The sequence below is a fragment of the Phascolarctos cinereus genome, unplaced genomic scaffold (assembly GCF_003287225.1).
Source record: "Phascolarctos cinereus isolate Bilbo 61053 unplaced genomic scaffold, phaCin_HiC Scaffold_8;HRSCAF=390, whole genome shotgun sequence".
Taxonomy (NCBI): Eukaryota; Metazoa; Chordata; class Mammalia; order Diprotodontia; family Phascolarctidae; genus Phascolarctos; species Phascolarctos cinereus.
In genome coordinates, this window is record NW_027556291.1 from 4281204 (window position 1) to 4303476 (window position 22273).

General features: G+C 46.5%; 1 long non-coding RNA gene across 1 annotated transcript; it reads right to left on the bottom strand.

The window, feature by feature from the left end:
• Positions 1 to 976: 976 nt before the first annotated feature.
• LOC144454967 (uncharacterized) lies at positions 977 to 21080 on the bottom strand. The gene is made up of 2 exons (XR_013483531.1): positions 20296 to 21080; positions 977 to 6206 (listed from the first exon to the last, which is right to left on the bottom strand). It is a non-coding gene; the product is annotated as an uncharacterized LOC144454967 (long non-coding RNA).
• Positions 21081 to 22273: the final 1193 nt, after the last annotated feature.

Genomic DNA, 22273 nt, shown 5'->3' on the forward strand with positions numbered 1-22273 from the left:
TAAGTGGATTAGTCTGATCTTAGAAAATGTACTGAGAAGGGAGGAGGCAGACAAGGGTAGATTACATTACAGGAAAAGACAGAAAATCCCATTACAGCAGTGGGAAGGTTGAGTATTGTTTGAACCTTGCTCTCATCAGATTTTGCTCAAGAAGGGAATAACATAATCAGTTAGATATAGAAATCTAACTTGCCCTATGGGCAGTAGGAGGGAAAAGGGGAAAGAAAAGGGAGGGGGGATGGAAGGGAGGGAAGAAGCAGTGGGGGATAATAGAGGGGAGGAGAGACTGAGGGAGGCGGTGGTCAAAAGCAAAGTACTGGTGGGGGAGGAAGGGAGAGAGGAGAAAGAAAAGCATAAACGGGGTGGGGGAAGGGTGGAGAAAAAGACACAGTAATCATAACTGTGAAAGTTGAATCGCTATCTTTTTTTTTTCTCTTCTGTTGAATTTTGTTTCCTCTTTCTGATGGTTCCTCCTATTGGTTTTAATTTTTAGTTACAACTTCACTAATGTGAAAATATGTTTAATAGGAATGTAAATGTATAGCCTATATTAGATTGTGCACAGTCTTGGGGAGGATGGTGGGGAGGAAGAGGGCGAAAAATTTTAAACTCAAAAGCATATGGAAGTGATTGTTGATCAATCAAAATACATTAATAAAATGAAAAAAGATTGAAGAAGGTCATTGGATTTGGCAATTTGAAGGTCTTGGGAAGTGAGAGAGACAGAGACAGAGGAGACAGACAGAGGTGGGGCAGAAATGGAAACCGGATTACCAAGGGATGGGTAAAGAGAAGGCGTGGTATGTGTGTGAAGAACAGGGAGGAAGCTAGTTTGGAGAGATCCCCCAGTGTGCTCTGAGGGGCAGTGATGTTCAGTGAAACTGGAGGGCTAGGTCGAGCCTGGCTTGTGTGGGGCTTTTTTTATTGAAAAAATCTGGAATATTTATCAATCAAAAACATGACATAAAAAAGACCGAATTGTACAATTTTTTAATTTTGCCCACAAAAGTTTAAATATACAAAATTACATATTGTTCCCCAAACCAAAAGGTGTCTAAGCAAATAAAACATGGAGACACACCAAAAGATCCAAATCGTAAAGAATAAAAACAAGGAACTTTAACAGTAATCGGGTCTGTCCTCGATTTTTAATGTTTCAGAATGCTCAATTTACTCAAACATATATTGGTTATCAGTTACCTGTATAGCACGCCTAATTTCCTGTATCAGAAAATGGATTTGGTGAATACTTGTAGATATAGACTTTTTAAAAAATCAATTGAGAAATAACTATTTTAAAAATTCCTGTTCTTATTATCATGAATCCATAATTGTGGATTAGAGTAATAACCTCCAGAAGAAGTCAGTCCTCTGAGCCACTGGAATTGAGTTGGTAGGGGAGTCAAATGGTCACCTCTGTGCTTAAGGAAAATCACTTTGGCACTGAAGAGGTCTAGGGGTTTTGGGGTGCTGGGACCCCAAGATCGCAGTACCGGGCCCTGCTGAATGAATTCAACTCATCTTCTTCAGCCAGAGGAAAAGTTTATTAGTGATAAATCACGTTGACCAGGTGACGCCCATAAAGACAAGCGGGCATGAGAGGTTCTCAGCCTTGTGGGCCTGAGATTCTCAGCATCTGAACGAGGGCCAAGGTCGATCTTAAATACTAAAGTAACTTTGGGTGGGCAGAGAAGGGGGTTGGGAAAAGGGTCTAGAATTCTTACGAATTCTAATTGGGGAGGTCAGGGAGATTGAATAGACAATGGGAATAGATAATGGAGGGAACAGGAAGGCGGAAGTTTGAAAGGCATCTGCACAAAATCAAGGTGGGGCTAGGACTTTCAAAAGGAGATAAAGGGAAGGCCTTTCTGGGGCCTATAGACAAGAGGGAGCCTAAGGCTTTCAAAGGGAGATGAGGGTCTGGGGCCTGTGAGTCAGATTCCCTTTGAGGCAAAGGGTGAAGATCTTGGCTTGGGCCCCGCCCTCATCAGCACCACTACTGTGGAGGGTGGACTGAAGTAGGGAGAGACCTGAGGCAAGAAGACCAATGCCGATGATGAGGAGGCTGGGGCAGTAATCCTGGTGAGGAGTGAGGAGGGCTGAACTAAGGTGGGGGCTGGGTGAGTGAAGGGATGGGGTCAGATGGGAGAGATGCGGTGGAACGGATGGAAAATGGCAAGATTTGAAAACTGGTGGGATACGGCGGCTTAGGAAGCCATGTGCCTAGAGATGATCATGAAACCGATGTAATTTGGTGAAGTTACCAAGAAAGAAAATAGTAATAATAATAATAATAGTAATAGCTAACATGTATTATAGAGCTTACTATGTGCTGGGCACTCTGTTAAGCACTGTATTATTCCCATCTCATCTGAGCCTTATAACAACCCTGGGAGATAGGTGCTATTTATCATCTCTGTTTTACAGATGAGGAAATGGAGGCAAACAGGTTAAGTGACTTGCCCGGGATCACACAGCTAATGGGTATTAATAAGTATCTTAGGTCTTCCTGACTCTACCTGGCTGAAAATGTGGATTTAGGACAGAACTTTGAGGAACAAATCCACTTAACGGCTGTGATCCGGATGATGAGCCAACCGAGGAGACTGAGAAGCGTTCAGACAGCTAGGAGAACAGCAAGAAAGAGCAGCGTCATCCGAACCTAGATGGAAGAGAGTCAGCACAGGAGAAGGTTTTGGACAGTGTCCAAGACCGCAGAGAGGGTTGAGAGAAGGCATTCGCTTTGGCAATTTCAAGAGCCCGAGGAACGCTGGAGACAGCTGCTGCAGTTGGGTGATGAAGTCAGATGCCAGGGGACAGAGAGTTTAGAAGAAAAAGAAAGGAGAGGAAGTTGAGGTAATGAGTGCTAGCCCTCTTCTCTTCAATGGAAGGGGTGGGAGTGAGGAGAGAGAACACTGAATGACTCATGATGAGCCTGGGAGTCAATAAGAACAGAGTAGGGCAGCAGAATGGCAGCGAGGGCTCGGTGTAGGGTGAAGAGGGAGAATTTTAACAGGGAAAAATTAGCTCCAAGTAACTTCGTCTAGCTACTATTGATCATCGGGCCGGGCAGCAAGATGATAGACCACCATCTGTCTGGCTTAATGAGAGACAGACAGAGTCAGAGAGACAGACAGAGCATTCTGAGAGCAAGAGGGCTTTGAGCTCTCCTCAGTGGGCAGCATGAGGGTTCTGAGTCTCCAGGAGGCAAGGCAGAATGGTTACCAAGAGGTACACTCCCACTTCTCAGCATCCCACCCTCCTCAACGTTCAAGTCTCAGCTCAGGTGAGGCCCTGCTCTGGTTACCCTGCTCTGCCTCAACTGTTAGCACCTTGGGCCTTCCTCAAAGCACATCTGGCCCTGTGTAAGATGTTTCCTGACCAATTGAATGGAAGCTTCCTGAGGGCAGGGATCATGGCATTTTGGGCTTTGTAGCCCTAGGGCCTGAACCTTTGCTCCAATAGTGTGGAATAAACGTTTGCAAATTGGGTAAAATGCCATTGGTCTTCTACTGCTTGAAAGGCCAGCCCTGAGGTCAGTCAGTGAACACAAGGAAAAGGTTGTGATGCCTTTACAAGGAGGTGGCAGTAATATTTCTGCCCGTGGGTCTGCTGCTGCTCCCTGACACCTGCAGGGTCTAGGCCCCAATGCAGGAGAAGTGAAACAGATGGTCTCTGATGCTGGGCTCATTCCTGCCCTCAATCCCTCACATCCTCCTCCCTCCTCCCTACCCCACAAGCACCCACACAACTCTCACTGAGGCACCATTTCCTTCATGGTAAAGAAGCTACACTCTTAGCAACAGTCTTCAGAGTTATTGGGAAAGGGCGTGCTATCGAGCTGCTGACACTTTTCTGTGTGTGGCAGAGGAGAGCCTGGCTTTGCTAGGCCTTAAGTATTTACTTAGGGTCAATTTACTTAAAAAAAACACCACAGCAGCATATTTGAAAAAAGAAGAAACAGGCCAGGAAGAGAATGAGAATTAGGTTGGTCGCATGAATGAACACTGACATGGACTTGTGGCCTTTCTGAAGCAAATCATCCTAGGCTTCTTAGAAAACACCATCAGGATCTCAGGTGGGCAAAGAGGGTGAAATGACGTTTGCCTGAAGAGTTGGAGGCTTCATCCCCTGAGTTCTACTTCTGGCTCTGCTAGTGACTTGTCTTGGAACTTCAGACACACCTCTCTCTAATATTAATCAGGCTAATCTATAAATATTCATTAAGCGCCAACTCTGCTGAATGTAAAATCCTGTATGTGGGTCCAAAAAATCACTTTCACAAGTACAAGCTGAATGCTGGATCACAGGATTGCTGATTTAGAGCTAGAAGTGGCCTTGGAGGAAGCCTTGGAGTCCAACCCTCTCATCTGGTGACTAAGGAAACTGAGGCCCTGACAGATCATATGACTTGCCCAAGTGGCAGAGCCAGGATTCCAATTCCAGTTTGGACTCCAGAGCTCCTGAGGTGTGGCTAGGCAGCAGTTTGTACATGATTGATCTCAGATTGTTTCAACATGATCTTATCTGATCCTCATTGCAGTCTGGTGAAGTAGAGGGATAGAGATTATAGGTGAAGAGAATGAGGTTCAGGGCCATTGAGTGACTTGCTCAAGATTACACAGCTGGTAAGTCCAGGTATTCTGACCTCTGTTTCCTGCACATCTATAGTATTCAAAGGAAACATCTTCCTCGGGGCAAAGAGGCTTTTTATCCTGAATCTATTTCTGAAACTCTGTTCTTAGTGGGAGATCAAGGCCATTGGCTTCTGGATTTGGGCTGGGAGGGTCCTCAAAGGTCATCTAGTTCAAGCCCCTTACAACAAAGAAAACTGAGGCCACGGGAGCTGAAGGTCTGTGCTCATGGTCACACAGGCACTGAATGGCAGAACCAGCATCTGAAGGTGGTGCCTCTGACTCCAGATGGAGCCCTTTTACCCCACTGCATCACTGCTGGGCCTGGGTGGGCTCTGGAATCACCTGCTGACTCAGCCCCTCCCTCCCCCTGCCAAATTTCAGGCCCCACATACCTATTGAACACCTAAGCTGCCCAAAGTGAATAATTAGAGTAGTTATTGTTATCTTTGGATTGTAATGTTTGGTCTGGTTCTGTGAATTCATCATGATTTCATCCATGTGGGGAACTCCCAGTCTAGAAACTCCCTCCACCAATGCAGATGCTACTTGTCTGTAACTTCTGGTCTTAGAGGGTTGCCAGGGCCAGTGTGTGGCACAGACAGGACAGGACTCAAACGCAGGTCTTCTTGACACTGAGGCTGGAGCCAGATCTGACATTCATATATTGCTTTATATCCATTTCCTCATTTGAGATTCAAAAAGGATATTAGGATCCACATTTTACAGAAGAGGAAATTGAGGCTTAGATGAAACTGGGGCTTCAGTGACTAATGTGATCTTGGATTAATTCAACTAAGACAAGCTGCAGTCAGAGATGGTTGAAACCTTGGGCAGGAATTGCTTCTCTAATACCTTAGGCAAGGAGGTTCCCTGCCTCATTTAGAGATTGCCAACAAAAGAAGTGAAGAAAATGGGGTGATACTTGCCTTCCAGGGTTGTTATGAGGAGCAGGAAGCCAGGGCAAGAGGGCCTGTGTAACCACAAAGTGCTAAAGAAATTGTGGGTGTGGGCCAAGAAGGGGAGGGGGGAGGAGAGTTACAGTATTTTGATCCAAACCCTTTTATGGCATGACGTAGATTGAATACCTGACAAGCTAGGTAGCTGAAAGCATGTTGACCCAGAAAAAGGGCACTCTGGTTTCCAGGAAGCTATAGGCCTTCTTGACAGGTCTTTAAAGGTTGAAATAAAAGTACAGGCATCTTCTCTCATGAATACACTGAGATACCCCTTCACTTCATTCAAAACCAGAGGCTTCCACCCGTGCACTTGGGTGTGACTACTCCCTTAGGCCCTGCTTGGTACATAGCTGGGAGACAGGGCATCATCAAATCTGGCTCCCACAGAAGAGCAATTGTGGCCAGAGTTAAGGAATAAACGGGGCTTCATCAGAGGGCTGAGATCTTTAGAACTTGGGGGTCTTTAGAAGATTGGTCCAAAACCATTTGAGATTGGCTCCCGGTGACGACTTTCATGAGAAGGCTGATTGGCGGCCAAAGGCGATGAAATTGTGGTTGTGTTCCACCAACCACCGAATCTTTATTGAGCATCCGTGGTAGGTGTTGTGTGAGGCTACAAGGAAAGGAGACGAGAATGAGCAAGACGAGGTCCAAGAATCCCAGAAGGCTGGAGGTAGATGGGCCCCTGGGACTCACTCAGAGGCCAATTACTTCCACCCACATCTGGAGAAGAATCTCTTCAATGCATCTCTGCCTTGTGGTTAGCTAGCTTCTAGGGGAAGTTCTGTAGATTCAGGGAGCTCACTACTCATTCTGCTTTTGGACAGCTCCCTTGGAAAATTTTATCTGATCTCATGCCTCAACCTACCCCTTTGCAATTTCATCACAAAACTGCTCCTGGTTTTTCCATTTGGAATCAAATAAGCCAGAATAAGCCTAGGCCTTCTTTCCCATGACAATCTGTCAAATACTTGAAAACGGCTCCCCTGGTCTCCCAGACTCCTCTCTTGTCCAGGCTAACTTGGCCATTTCCTTCCACTGGCATGAACTGGGGACCTTTCACCACGCTGGTAGTGCTCCTCTGGGCACTCCTGCTGTCAGTGTTCTGCGTCAAATGTGGTATGTGAATGTGAATGTGAATGTAATCATCTGGATATGGTCTGAACAGTCAGAGGGGTGCTAGGCTCTCCCCCACCCTAATCCTTAACCCCTGATTGCTTCTCTGAATACAGCCCAAGATCACTTCCCTCAAGGAACTCAGCTGAGAATCAAATCCTGAGGTCATTAGGCTTAGTTGTTGGAAGAAGACAAACATACAAATAGGAAACTAACAATATGAGTTCATATCTAATAAAGGTCAAGTAAGTGACAGAGATATTTGTTCCAACGGGAGCTCAGTGTGGGCTGCAGTGGCTACAGGAAAGATTTCAGAGAAAGGGTAAACTCCACAGAGGACATGAGATGCAAGCTGGGCCTTGAAGGATGGCATAATATCTTCCATTTCTATAGCCCTTTCTGTAGGTCTCGAGACTGTAGTCGGAACCTAATAACACTGTGAGTGTGTGTGGGCATTGGAACAAATGACTTCCAAGGTCCCTCCCAGCTCTAAATCTGTGGCTCTAGGTAGCTACTATAGATACCATCAACACTTTTTACAGATGGGCAACTGAGGCTCTGAGGAGGTAAGTGGCTTCCCAGAGTCACATAACTAGTAAGCGTTAGAGCCAGAATTCAAGGCCAGGTCTCCTGCCCCGAATCTGGTGCTTTATCTCCAACTCACATCTTCTGGAGAAGGGGCAGGGAGGACATTTCAGACATGGAGACAGGAATAAGCAAAAGCATACTCCCTTATGATTATGATGTAGCAGTTCCTAAAAATAGACACTGCACAATGTCTAGCCCATTTAGCCTGATTTTCTCTGTCTAGGATGGCATTGTAAAAAGCTGATCCATCTTTTCCATTGTAAGAAGTCTGGTGCAAGTGTATATATGTGTATGTGGGTGTGCACGCCCGGCACGCGCACGCGTACACACACACACACACACACACACACACACACACACACGGGCCAAGAAGACAATATTAACCAGCCAACAGGTTCAGTCTAGAATGTTAACTAGGACTTTCCTCCTTAGCCATAGCGAGAGAACTCAACTCGATTCAACTCAGGAACATTATTTAGAGACAATAAGTAGCACTTTAGTTATTTCCTATTTATCCAGTATGTAGCTTGCTTCTTATACATTTGTTTGTATGTTTACTTAGACTGTAAGCTCCTTGAGGGCAGAAACTGTCTTTTGCTTCTTTTTATATTCCCAGTGCTTAGCACAATGCCTGGCACATAGTAGGTGCTTAATAAATGTTTATTGATTGATTGATTGACTTGAGAGAGTGAGGGTTTTCTATGTTACAGTATAGTTAGAAGAATCACACAATAAAAAAAGTGCTCATTTATAATAACATTTAAAATAAGAAAATTTTATTAAAACAAATGGCTGAAAAGTAGCTGAAATGGGTTGGAACCTTTGAATTTATGGCGTATGTTTCTTAGGGGCAGGTGCCCAGTTCTGTAGGTGTTAAGGACTATACTCAGTGCCCCTAGATCCTGGAGTTAAGTCCAACTCATTCTATGGAAAGGTATTTATCAAAAATAGAAACTCAGGGTATGAATCCTGGTTTTGCCACCCACTAGCTGTGTGACCTTCAGTAAGTCATTCAGTTCTTCCCCTTCTGAATCTTGGCTTCATTATCTATAAATAGGGTTCTTGTGTTTTTAAGGAAAACATTCTGTAAGTTTCAAAATGGGCCATGATTTTCTATTATTATAGAAATGGGAGTTATTATTTACAGAAGTGACTTCCTAAAACTCTTGCCTTCTTGGCAGCCAATCCAGTCAGGAAATCAATGAACTGCCTCATTGGGAGGATTAAAAGGACGTTGGTGTGCCTCGCCCACAGTTATAAGAAGACCATATCCTTAGAATTGGATTTGCAGCAGAATAATTGATCTTTGGACCATCTTGGTTATTGTGGGGCAGAGAAACAAGATGAAAGTACTTGGATGTTAACTTCATTATCAAAGCTATAAAATGACCTTGTGGATTTCACCTGGCTGGCCCGCCGCCAACTAAAAAGGCACCCAATCAACTACATCTCATTTGGACAGTGGGGTTGGGGGTCATGTCAACGATTTTTGTCTACATGACAGAAGTTTAGCAAGACTTTGGCACTAAAAGGGCTCATTTTAGCTATTGTTGATAGAGACGTATTCTCTGCTTTGCAGAGGATCTAGAAGAGGGATTTGACTTGCTCTGTATGGCTCCAGAGGGCAGAGCTAGAAGCAATAGCTAGAAGGTACAAAGAGGCAGACTTGGGCTAATTGTAAGGAAAAATTTCCCAGCAATTAGAGCTTGTCCAAAAGTGGGGACAGGTGAATGTAGAGGGCCACATTGTGAAGGGTCTGTTGTGTCAAAATTAGTTGGACAAATAAAATCAAATGTAAAAGACAAGTGGAATAGGTTGTCTGAGAAGGTAGTGAGTTTCCTATCCCCTAGAGATCTTCAAACGTAGACTGCATGAGTGCTGGCTGGGGCATTGTATTCAGAGATAGGTTTGGCTAGATCCCTTCTAACCCTGAGAGGCTGTGAACAAGACCCACCTTGGACTTCTGGCCAAAATGGCTGCCTGAAAGGGAAGCAAACTGCTTGGTTCTCACATGCCTGCTCCAAGAAAATCCTGCAGTTCACACCAGACCAAATAATGAGCAACAAATCTAAAGAGGAGCCACAGTAAATGACTTCTCCTGCCCCAGAAATACACAAAAGTCCATCAGAAGCAGGAGGGCCATAGAAAAGGAGGCCTTTGCCAGCCAAACTAGTGCCGGCCCAAAGAAGCCTCTCAATACAACCAGAGACAGGACAAGCCATAAGAAGCCTGCAGGACTTTGGGCCTAGAAACAGCAACAGCAGAGCGCTCCCCTGAGAAAGCCCCAAGGGAATCAGCAACATCCAGAGCTGTGAGCTTAGAAGAGCCAGGAACCCAGGTGGGGAGCAGCCAGTGGCTAGCACACCTGGACAGTCCAGGCTCCAGGGTTCTGAGGTCCTGAGATTCCAGAGGGGGCCCTGAAGATCCAGAGTGACCTAACCCTGGCAGATAAAGGTCAGACTAGAACACAGCCAGAGGTAGACCCTGGCCCTGGAACAAAGCCCCAGCTCGGGAACTAAATCTAAGAGATGAGTGAGGACAAGGGGAACATTGTTTAACCAATATTTAAAAAACTGTTGCAAATCTACAGGTCCCCCAAAAGAAGGGACAAACAAGTAACTCCCTAACAACCACAAATAGAAATTCAAAGGAAGGAATGGCTTTTCCCCAACAACCATATGTAAGGGTGTGACTCCCCATGTAGACAGAGGGACAAGAGGAAGAGGAGAAGGAGGAGAAGAAGAAACATCGCCCAACTTGAACTGGCTGGTTGGGTCCCCTCTCAAAGAGGACCAATGATGATAAGGCAGGGCTGCTCAAAGTCACCAGCCTCACTCTCTCCTCCAGAGCCTTCTGGGTCCGGTGGCAAGACATAGGTCAGAACGACTGGTGATAGTCCAGACCTTTTCATGTGAGATAGGGATGAAGGAAGAGAGAGTGGGGAAAGACATCCGAGTGATATGAGATGAGGAGGCTGGGAGAAGAGGGAGCTCTTGGCAAATGGCCTCACATTTTTCAGTAAAATATGAGGCAAGGTTTTTAGCTGAGAGGCCAGGGGGGAGGGACAGCCATGGGAAGATTGAAGAGGGATAGAAAGGCCTAGAAAAGCCACTGTGGTGAATGGGATAGTGAGCTGCTTAGGAAAGGGTAAAGGGATTGCCTTGCTCCAGTAAGGGTCCAGTTGAGATTGTGCCAAATCAATTTGTGCATGACTGAGAAAATTTCAGTAACCATTAGGCTACACTGCCTTGAACTAGAGTTGCCTGAAAACAACTCATAGAAATTAGGAGAATTAGGACTTCTTTGTTGGTATTTTGTGATTCTGTTCTTTTGAAATGGACTCATCACAACAGAGTGGTGCAATGTTGTGACGTGGTGTTCCTGGGTGGCTTTCCCAGTGATGTTTGTGTTCTGTGTTTTGTGTGCCCCTGGGATAGATCTATGCGCTGGACTGGGCTGTAGAGCTGCCTGAGGTCCTAGGTTCAGAGAATGCTAAAAGGTTTTGGCAGAGATGACTCCGTGTTTTACCTTTGGGATACCTTTTGAGATCTTCCATATTCTCTCAGAAATACCTATGTCAGACAGAGGTCATGGGATCCTGACACGTTCCAACTGTGAGATTCTCTGATAAATAGGTTTGAAAAAGACTTGGATATGTTTGTGAACAATGGAGCCATAAATGGCCAGTAAGAGGCTCTGGCATGTATCCAGCCTTTAAGGTCGACAGCAGGATGGACCATCAGAGCTTTCCAAAGCATTTCCCTTTGGGCCGCCTCTTTGGGAAACAGATCTTGGGGCCGTAGGGAACATGGGTCTGACCCAGCACAGCAGTCCCTGTGTGTTCGTATTTCTTAACTGGCCCACTTGAAAGAAAGGGCGCTGGCCTTGGAATCTGGACACCGGGAATCAGTGAGAAGTCTTTGTTCCTCTCTGAGCACTTACGTTTCCCACTTCCCAGGGTTATGATAAGGAAAGCACTTTATAAATTTGAAAGTGAGTTATTATTAAGAATTATTTCTTAATAATACAAACTATGTTATATTATGGACAATATTTCTAATTTTATTATTAATTCATCAATCCTGATAATAAATGTTGTGTGGTGCAGTGGAAAGAATGCTAGGTTTCAATCCAGGCTCTGCCACTTACCTGCCTGACCTTGGGCATGTCACTTCCTTTCTTGAGGCGTCAGTTTTCTTCTTTGTAACTTGTTTCTAAGGTACTTTCTAGTTCTAAGTCTATGATTTTTTAATCCTATGAAACAAAATGACCCATGACCTGATTAGTCCCACGCTCAACCTAAACTAACCAGCCTCTCAATGTCAGCTGATAGATCAGAGGACAGAGAGACTCCACCCAGAAAGGGGGGCTGGACATCAGACAAAGAAGAGCTGGAAATTCCATGGGGCTTTGAATGAGGAGAAGCAAGATCCTGGCTCATCATGCAGAGATCCTCTTTTGTACTATCCCACCAAAACTGTTTTTTTGGTTTTTTTCCCCCTATGTTTCCCTTCACTCCACCTCCTTTCCTGGAGTCCAAACTATCTAGTCTTAGCTCCTGAAAGGAAGAAAATCCTTGGGTCTCCTCAGCCACAGCCCCATGCAGATGTTCAAGCTGTCATTATGGACTACACTTCCCCTTTTCAAGTGGAGGAAGAGTTTGGTAACATCCCCACCCCACTCCTATTGCAGCCTCTTTCACGTGTTGCCTTGTGAGGTAGGTAGTGCAAGAATTATCATCCCCATTTAACAGAAGGAGAAACTGTGGTTCAGAAAGGCTCAGGTTCTAGAGCTGGGAAGTGGTAGAGTCAGGACTCAAATTCAGCTTTTTGGCCCCCCCAGGTATTTGCACTAAGCCACATTGTTGCTTCTCATGAAGTCTATCTCAGAGACTTTCAGATTGGATGGGCAGCATGGTGGGGAAAAAGTCTTAGGATGTCCATATTTGTTGACTCTTGAAATGAATATGAAATGCCATGACTCCTGCTTGTTTGGGTTGGCCCCAGTGCTCACCAAGGCCTAGGAACCTTGGGGTACTGGGGCATGTTGCAGATGTGACCTGCACAGCAGACTGTTGTCATAAATAGGTTTGTGAGGCATAAATATCTGCTGGAGGGATGAACTTTGACCTGCCCATGCCCATAGTGCTCCTGCCTCCAGGTCTGGCCCAGTCCTAGAAGCCTCCTACTATTTCACTGGGCCTAGAGCCAGCCATGCCCACCCAGCAACCTCCTGCTAGGCTGTAGCCCAGAGGTGCATGCCCTTCCCTTAGTTACTTTCAGGATGACTAGAAATTCAGGGGAGATCCATCTCTGACCATTTTACCCACCCTGCATTCTCTTTCGAAGGGGTAGGAAGGACAGGAAGAGCAATTTTCAAGCCATCCAATCGAATAACCAGCAAGCATTTATTTAGCACCTACTGTGTGCCAGGCACTAGGGATACAAGTACAAAGAATAAAGCCTTCCCTATATTTAATGGGAGAGACAACAAGCACATGGATATAAAGAGGATCAATCCAAAGAAACAGGAGGTAGTTAGGCCCAAGGTATTTTGGGAATGTGTCCCAGGGCACCATCTTTGGCCCTCTGCCCTTTTCTATACATAATTGATCAAGTTCTAAGACTACCAGGTGAGGGGATTGGGAGGGATGGCATTCCAGGCACGGAGAACAGCCAGTGCAAAGGTGTGGAAATGAGACATGAAGGTGTCGTGTGTGAGGAAGAGGGAGAAGGCCAACTGGCTGATCCATAGACTGCAGAGAAGAGGAATAGCGTACAATAGGTCTGGAAAGATAGGTCTAGGCCCGTTGTGAAGGGCTTTAAAAGTCAGACAGAGTTCATATTGGATCCAAGAAACAATAGGGGGTTACTGAGTAGGGGAATGATATGTTCAGATCTGCATTGAAGGAAACCATTTCAGCAGCCGAGTGGAGAATAGAGTGGAGTGGGGAGGGATGTGAGGCACGGACACCTGTTAGGAGACAGTAATGTGGGCCAGAGGTGATGGGGGCCTGAGCCAGGGTGGTAGCTGTGTGGAGGGAGAGAGCAGCAAGACTTGATACTGATTGGCTCTGATGTGGGGGTGAGGGAAGGTGAGGAGCTGGGGAATATGCTGAGCTTACGAACCTGGAAGACTAGCAGGCTGGTGGTGTCTCCAACAGAAGTAGGACTCTTGGGAAAAGGGAGGGATTTAGAAGGAAAGCTCATGAATTTGAGATGTTCGATAAGCAATTGGTGATGTTGGACTAAACGGTCAGGGGAGATATTAGAGCTGGGGGTCTCAATGGGCGACTCGTCTCTGGTCTCCATGACCTGAACAGTGCAGAGTGGACATTCTTTGGGTCTCGTGGTAGCAGTGTGCCTCTTGCCTCAGGTGGCTGCCCACCTCCTCTTCTGCTCCAACAATGGCTTGGCGCCCTGTCTTCCGCTCAGTTCTTCACTGGGAAAGCACTGCAACCTACTTGGTATACCATAAAAATGGGACCCCCCCCCCATCTTACATACTCTTCCCTTGCCTTATTTTGGCCTGGTTCTCCAGATAGTCCAGCCTGCAGAGAGCTGCTGTAGATGCTGTGGAACCAACTTCTCAAGGCTGCCCTCTTTCTAAATGATTGCTGGGAATTTGGGTAATGGGGGGAGAAGGGGAAGGAAGGTTATGCTTCCTCTTTCCTTTTTTGCCAAAGGAAGTTTCTCTGAACTACAAGTTTTTAAATGACATCGCTTCAACTCAAGCCTGGAAAACCCCTGGGAAATGGCTGCTGTCCCAGATGTCACTTCAGCATGATGTGGGACAGTTCTGTTGCCTGGCTCATGACCTCACTTCCTTCTGGCCTTTCTCGCCTCCTTCAGTTTTGCTGATGCTCTAGAGGCCTGCTCCTTCTCTCACTTCTCATCTCCACCTCCTCTTCCTCTTCCCCAAGCAGCCTGAGCTCATCATCCCATCGTGCTTAGAGAATAAAACAGTAGTTGTGAGCTTTTTCTTCAGGGAAGCTCATCAGATCACCCATTTGGGGCTACACCACACGAAAGATGTCTCATGATGCTTTTTGTGCTTGGTTGTGGCCTTATCAAAGACTTCCTTCTTCGACAGAGACCCCTGGAGAGACCTGCCAGGCCTTCTGGCAACTGTGGTTGCCAGAAGCTTGTTCTAGTGCTATGTTGACCCTATGTTATTCTCACAAAGCTGCAGCTTCAGAGGGAAGGCCTAAACTGATCCCTCCCAAAGCAGTGAGCTCCTAGTGAAGACGAACTTCCATCAGTAGGCAGTCAGAAGAGGGTGGCAGGTGCAAGCAATTATTACCTAACAAGTAAACTTTTGGTAGGCCTATCTGGGCAAACAATTCTCTTTTCTTAAGAATAATGAACCTAAAAAAGAAATAACAGAGGCTTAAGATTTGTAGATTATAGAAAAGTCTTTTGCCTCTATATCATGGATATTTTCTTCAAAAAAAAAGGAAGAGGAAGAAGAATTGGGAACAAAATTGACTACATTTTAATGGACAAGTTGTGGGAGTTATCCCAGAGATAGCTATCTGTGCCCAGACCAATTCATCAGGTTAAGATAAGAATTTGTAATAAACAAGCAGAAAGAATAGTAATAAGAAAAAAATATATGGTACATAATTAAGAAGATTTAACTTTTGAATTATTTAAACAAGCTGTTGAAAATTTAGAAAAAGGGAAATGGGCAAGAGAAATGACATCAAGATCAGTTATAATAATATCATGCAGAAGTTAAACAATCTAAATTAATTGCTACAGCAAGGAGGCCAGAAGAGCTAGGAAAATGTCTTCATCGGCAAATATTTGACTGGATTGCCAAGTAGAGAGAGATGGCTGTCAAACTCAACGCCAGGTTAAAATATAAACTCATTTAGAGCTTGTCCAATAGTCAGTCAACCAGCATTCATTAAGTGCCTACTACACGCCAGGCATCATGCTAAGCTCTAGGGATACCAAAAAGAGGCAAAAGACAGTCCCTGCTCTCAAGGAGCTCATAGTCTACTGGATGAGATAACATGTAAATAACTGTATACATTTATGTTAGTGTCTTTTGTTTGTACTCCTTGAATCTATTACTATTTTTTTGTATGCATTTGATCTTCACAGCAGCCCTGTGAGGTCGGCAATTGTGCTTATACCAACAGTATGTCTATCTGGGATAGGCAATGCAGACAGGCAAAGAGCTGGGCCCAGAGTTGAAGAGGAAGAGAGTGGGCTCCGTTGCTTTCAGAAAATTGACCCAAAGTTTTCAGAACAGCAAAGGCCCAACTTTTCAATATAAACATTTGACCAATGTTGCAGTATAGCCACGAGACCCAGAATACCCCTGTCCCTAAAGAGCCAAAGATGAACATCACACAGAGGGCGATGGAGAGGCTTGTGGTGGAGGTGAGCAAGCTGTAACCTATAAGCAATGAAGAATAATCCTGAAGAAGGAGAGTTAAGGACATCATTCAGAAATTGTATAACAGAAAGAGATGGGCTGGTCATGTTGAGAGAGTAAAGCGTGAGAGATAGCTAGCTAAAATGCTCCACTGGTGCCCTCCCAATGTCGGAAAAGTGAGGAAGGCCTCCTGGATGTAAACCTTTGGGAGGGTGTGGGTGGAAGGTGCACAGGATGGGCAGGCAGGGATGGGCCCAGATCTTTGTCACTGGAAGGGACTCCTGAACTGACAAGATCATGGATCCATCTGAGTATCTGTTGTCGTTGCTCAGTTGTGCCCAACTCTTTATGACCCTATTTGGGGTTTTCTTGGCAAAGATACTGCAGTAGTTTGCCACTTCCTTCTCTAGTTCATGTTACAGATGAGGAAACTGAGGCACACAAGGTTATGTGACTTGCCCAGGGTCACACAGCTAGTGACTGAGGCCACATTTGAACTCAGGTCTTCCTGATTCCAGGCCCAGCAGTCTATACACTGTGTTGCGTTCACTGAGTATCTGAGTGTGGTTTCATAATACATTCATATACCTGACATTCATATACCACGACTTGTTCAGCCGTTCCCCAACTCATCCCTTATGTATCATTGATTTCTAGTTTTTTCCTAGCACCCAAAGTATTGCTCTGAATAGCTCATAACTATTCTCCACAACCCACTTCCTCTTCTCAGTCCCTGCTCCCTCTCTGAAGTCAATGTACATCCACAGGGATCCTTATGTGAGGTTTGATGGCCCTGTTTCTATTTGAGTTTGACATCTCTGAGATACACGACGGCTCCAATAACGTGAATGAAAGGGACACACAAAGCCAAGTGTTGAGTAATTGTGATTACCAGCTGCGGCCCCAAGGAAGAGATGAAGTCAAAGAGACGTGGAGCACCACAGCTACAGCACAGTGTGTGTGGCGTCAGTTTCACTTTACCCAAAGTTATAATATAAGTAAGTTATAAGTAAGGCTTTTCTTAGGAAGGAGTGATTATTTTGTTTTAAATTACTGTGATCTAAAGACAAAAGACATTGATGAAACTTTTTTTTTTGGAGGGGGAAGAGACAATCAGGGTGAAGTGACTTGCCCAGGGTCACACAGCTAGTGTCAAGTGTCTGAGTCTGAATTTGAACTCAGATCCTCCTGACTCTATCCACTGCACCACCTAGCTGCTCCTGAAGCTTATTTTTTTAAAGAACTGTGTCACTCCGCTATTCACATCTGCCAGAGTTTCATCATCAACACAGTCTTCCAAATATGGCAGGATTTGGGCACAAGACTCAAGGAGTATGATACCACCACCCACCACCCTGTCAGCCCCACAGGTGGGGCTGTGAGGCAGCCAAACCCCATGGAATTGGCTCGAAGGAGCTACTCCAAGATGCTCTTTCTCCTTTCTATTCATTCCCTAGCTCCTTACTCCTACTTTGGATGCACTCAAACTGGTCTACACTCTGTGGGCTCTCTCTTCCTTTCCTCATCCAATTTCACACACTCAATAGCCATTTTACATTTTGTCACAAACACACCCAGAGTTCATGATCTAATCTGTCTAGTACTACTGCCTGGTTGGTACTCTTGATCATCCTGCATTGGGCAGGTGTGACCTTGGGCAAGTCACTTCATATTCATGAGCCAAAGTTTCCTCCTCTGTAAAACGAAGGGATTGGACTAAGTTCTGGATCTCATGATCTCCATGATCAGGAAACAGTCCAGATGCCTGTGGGGATCCTTCATGAATACATACAGACATGCAAATGTTGTGTCTTATCTTATCGACACTGCTCTCCATCTCCCCTCCAGACCCTTATATGAAGAGTCTTTCTCCCTTTGGGGTAGAAAGGAAAGGAGCCAATAGGGAGGGAGTCTCCCTAGCTGATCCCTAAGGATTCCTCATAACCCTCAAGGGTGCCATGACATTGAGCCCACCAGACGCCTGACATTGGGTACTGTCTTGGTAAATTCTGTACTGTCTTCTCCTTGTCCAATCCTTTGCCCACCCAGCCCTTACCTTCTCCTACCTAGAGGAACCACTTCTCACTTGGCTTTTGTGGAGAATTAACTATTTTTTAAACATTTGATTCTCTGCCATCTATTTAATCAGGTTGGCTAAAGGTTTATCGTCAGGCAGTCTTTTCAAAGAACCAGCTTTTAGCGGGTCCTGTTGGTTTTTAAGTGACTTATTTGATGCTAGTTTTCAACATTTCCTCTTTTGTGCTTATCTTGGGTTTCTTCCTTGGGTTTTAGCTTCTCTAAATGCACATTCTATTCACTGATCCTCTCCGTTTCTATTTTGCCAATTACCGGGGAACTTCTTCCCCTGAGGCCTGTGTCCTGGAAGGTTGGTACTTGTCCCATCATCATCATTGTCTTTCACATAATTATGAATTGTGTTCTTTTGGATTTCGTCTTTGGACTTCACCTCCATTTAGGTCTGTGCCTGCCGTTTGTGTTCCCTGAATGGACTCCTTTTGCTTTCTTATACTTTTGATCTTCACAAGATCACAGAATCTCAGCAGTAGAAGGGTCCAACCCATGTCTCTGCAGGATCTCTGTATGCACAAAGACCTCCACCAAGTGGACATCTAGCCTTTGAACTCTCCTCCCTCCTCTCCCACATCTTGTTGAGGCTAAACATTCAACCAACCTCATATGGTGCACTGGCCCCATTCTGTACACATTCCTTTTATTGCAGCCTAAAATCACATGAACTTACTTGACTGCCAATTCATAGTACTGACTCATTGAACTTGAAGTCCATTGAGACCTCCCAATCTTTTTCAATTCATAGAAAATTAGGATTAGACCTATGATTTCACTGGTGTAGGAAACTGCCTCTACTAGCACATTAAGAGCTTAAATGACTTGCCCGGGTAGGTGTCAGAGGCAGTACTTCAACCCAGGTCTTCTTGGCTTTGAGGTTGGCTCTCTAGCTATTACACCACACTGCCTCTCCATCAAACACATACATCTAGTATGTGTGAAGTTGGTATTTTTTCACTCAGGCAAAGGACTTTCCATTTGTCCCTCACCAAGCTATCAGATCCAAAGGGGGCCCATGTGGCAAGCTGGGATGGAGTTCAAGGCCCAGGTCAAAGGCCAGCAAAGGCAGCCTAGAGCCCAAGAGAACGCCAGTTAAAGAGGAGTGTTAGCTGACATTGGGTGTTGCTAAAATGAGCATTGGCTCCATCCAGGCCAGAACTGCCCGTGCTTCTCTGGTTGCCATTTCTTATGGTGTGATAATGTTCCATTCTGGCCCACTTGGTTTTGTTTTGCTACAGTGATGGAGCCTGCTATGAATATAGTGGTATATTTGGCCCTTTCTTTCTGAGACCTCTTTGGGTACCCACATGGCCCGTAGTGAGATCTCTGCATCAAAGAAAACGCCCACTTCGGTCACTTTTCTGGTATAGTTCCCAGCTGGCAGTTGGAAGGAATCTTTGAGACCATTGCATCCAGTCTCCTTCCCAGAGCGGGCGGTCTTTGCTGTGGCATGCCCTTTGTCAGAATCCCAAGAGCAGAGCTGGCTGGGCTCCTGAGGGGAAGAGCCCATGAACACAGGTTACGGGCATGCTCTCTGCATCTGGGGAGCAGAAGTTGGTAAAGAGGCCAAGCTGGCTTCAGGGAGGCTGGGCTGGGCCTGGCTGCCTTGTCATCCCCACTTCCTGGCCAGACAGGGTATGTGCAGGAGAGACAGTTGCTGAGAGTAGTAAGTGGTAAGCAGAGTAGGGACCAGTCTCGCCCCAAGGCAGCCCCTCCAGGCTGCCCCCAGGACCTGGGCCAGCCAGGGTGACTCAGGCCTTCCACTGAGGGGAAGCTGGAGCTACTCGGGATGTTCCTGACATCATGACCAGCACCCACACTGGAAACCTCACTCTCTTCTGCACAGATTGTGGCAAGGGCCTGGGATTTCCAGACTCAGCAAATGCACGGTGGGGGTGGCAGCGCCTCCTCCAGACACTCAAGATTCCATTGCTGATATGTCTCATGAGGAGGCAGAAGGGACCTCTGCTGAACCTGAACAGGAGCCACTATATACCCCGCCTTGCCACAGCCACCCAAATACCCAACAAGGACCAGCCAGCCTTGGCTTGAAAGCCTCCCGGGAGAGGGAGCCCACTGCCCTACCCAGGCCCAATCTGTCTGTTCCACATATTCACTAAGCCATATGGTTTGGTGTCAGAGGAGGACCTGGGTTCAAATCCCAGCCCTGCCACTCATGTGTCCTCATGTGACTTTGGGCAAGACTTAACCTGTGTGGGCCTCCCTTTCCCTGTTATCTGAAATGAAGGCTGCTCTCAGCTCTCGCTCTCTGCCCCTGTTGTGGTAGGCATCTGGGGATGTCTTAGCAAGATTTTCCTTCCCTAAGTTTGTTGTTACCAGCTGCTTTCCATCATCCAAATAATACTTGTTATTTCTACAGCACTGGAATGTTTGCAGCTGTCCGCTACCTCAGTTCCCCATACTCAGTTCCGTATCACCAGCCTCCATGCCTTTGCACACCCCTGCCCCCCATGCCTGGAATGCCCTCCTCCCTCCTCATCTCTGCACCTGGGCATCCTTACCTTCATTCATGGCTCAGCTCACTCGAGCCATCTCTGATCTTCCCAGTGGTTCGCACTATCTCCCTCCCCAGTCTCCCTTGGCCACAATGATCTTGGTACACCTCCTATCCCACTCAGGCGGACGTTTCCCTTAATTTCTTGGAGCAGTTGCTTGAGGTCCTCAGGATCTTTCTCATCCTCAGCTGCCTTGATCCTTGGGATCGGCATGGCCAGCCTCTTCCCAGTGATGTCCGCAGACTTGGTGAACTGACCATCGTGGCTGTCATCAGAGTAGGCAGGCTTAGCCACTTATGGATCTGGGCCATGCTCTGCCAAGGTAGACGTGTAGCCAGGAAGTGGTTTATAGGATGGCAAAAACAACAAAGGTAACTTCTGCCCCAGCCCCCAGCCAGCTTCAAAACACAACAGTATTGCTCACTTCCTGCTCAGGTCTCCCAAGATGGTAGCTCCAAGCCATCCCAGCCTGGTCAAAGGCAGACACAGGGGTCCTAGCAGCCAAAAGAGCTGTTGCCTAGGAGGTAGGGGTGGATTTCAGGGGTTCCTTTGTTTCTGTCTCCTCAGAGAGGAACTGCTAAACCCTGGGATTTGGCCGATTTCTTCCTCTTCTGCAGCCTTCTCTGTAACACAGGGGCTGGGCTGGCCGATGGACTTTAAGGTTTAGAGCAATCCTGGGAGGTAGGGAGACAGCCCAAGTATTACAACCGAGGAACTGAAGTCTCAGAGAGCTGTTGAGCAATTCACCAGAAAGCTACCAGGCCAGGATTGGAGCCTGGGCCTCACCTGACTAAAACCAGGCCCCTTTCCATCTGGCCCCTTCTTTGTGTATGCCTTCATCTTCATTCACAAGAAGAGCATGGAACCCCAAAGCCCACCCTCCCCTACTCTCTCTCCGGCCCCCATATTGCCCCAGCTACTTTTCTATCCACTTTCTATCCTGCTCTGGGGATACAAAGAAAGGCAAAAGCAGCCCCTGCCCTCGAGGAGCTCACGGTCTAATGGGGAGACGGCAGGAAAACAAGCTGGTAAGAACAAGCTGCAGACGGGAGCCGCCGGAGACAGTAAGCACAGGGCTGGCACTAGAATTCTGGGGAGTGGGAAGGGCCCCCCTGGAGAAGGTGGGATCTCAGCTGGCCCTGAAGGGAGCCAGGGTTAGAGTTAGGGCTGGGGTTAGGAACTCCCACTTCTATAGCTCTAAGATTTGCAAAGTACTTTTCATCACATGTGAGCCTTCTGGGAATTACTGATTAGAAGGGAGGTACTTTTATTGTCTCCATTTTACAGGTGAGGAACGTGAGGCCTGAGTGCCTTGCCCAGGGTGCCCCAGTTAATGTGTGTCTGCTCCAACAAGCAGTTATTAAGCACCTAGTCTGTGTAAGGCCCTGGGCTGGGTGCTGAGGATAACTCAAGGAGCTTCCAGTCATCATTGAGAGAATGAGTGAGGGAGGAGTATGATGATGGTGACCAGATTCGGCCTCCCCAGACTTGGCCAGTACCATGGCAACCCCCAACCACACGTGGGGAGACTGGAAAACAATGCAAAGCGAGGCTGGAGATGAGGGCCCTCCTTTGCTGGGGTTTACCACTTCCTGCTCTGCACATGGCTGAGAGAAAATACTGAGGAGAAAACAGACAATTGTTGGGGGCCCAGGTCGCTAAGCAGCATTTTGCCCATGTCACGGGGAGGCAGCTCCCATGCTTGAGGCTGGGCGGTCGGTCTGTGGTACCCAGCCGCTTGGCACCAATGCAGTAATGCGTGGGGAAGGCTGTGGCAGCGGAAGGGCCCATCATTCTCACTGTACATCACCCAAGGTCAGGAAAGCTGGAGACAAAGCAGAGTACCTAGAATAGACGGTTGCTGGCAGAATCCCAGCATCAGATACAGAATTGGCTCACACACTAAGTCCAAATAGACTTTGTGAAACCTTGTTTCCTGTTATTCCGTCTTTGTTCCTCTGCAGCATTTAGCTGTTTATTTTGA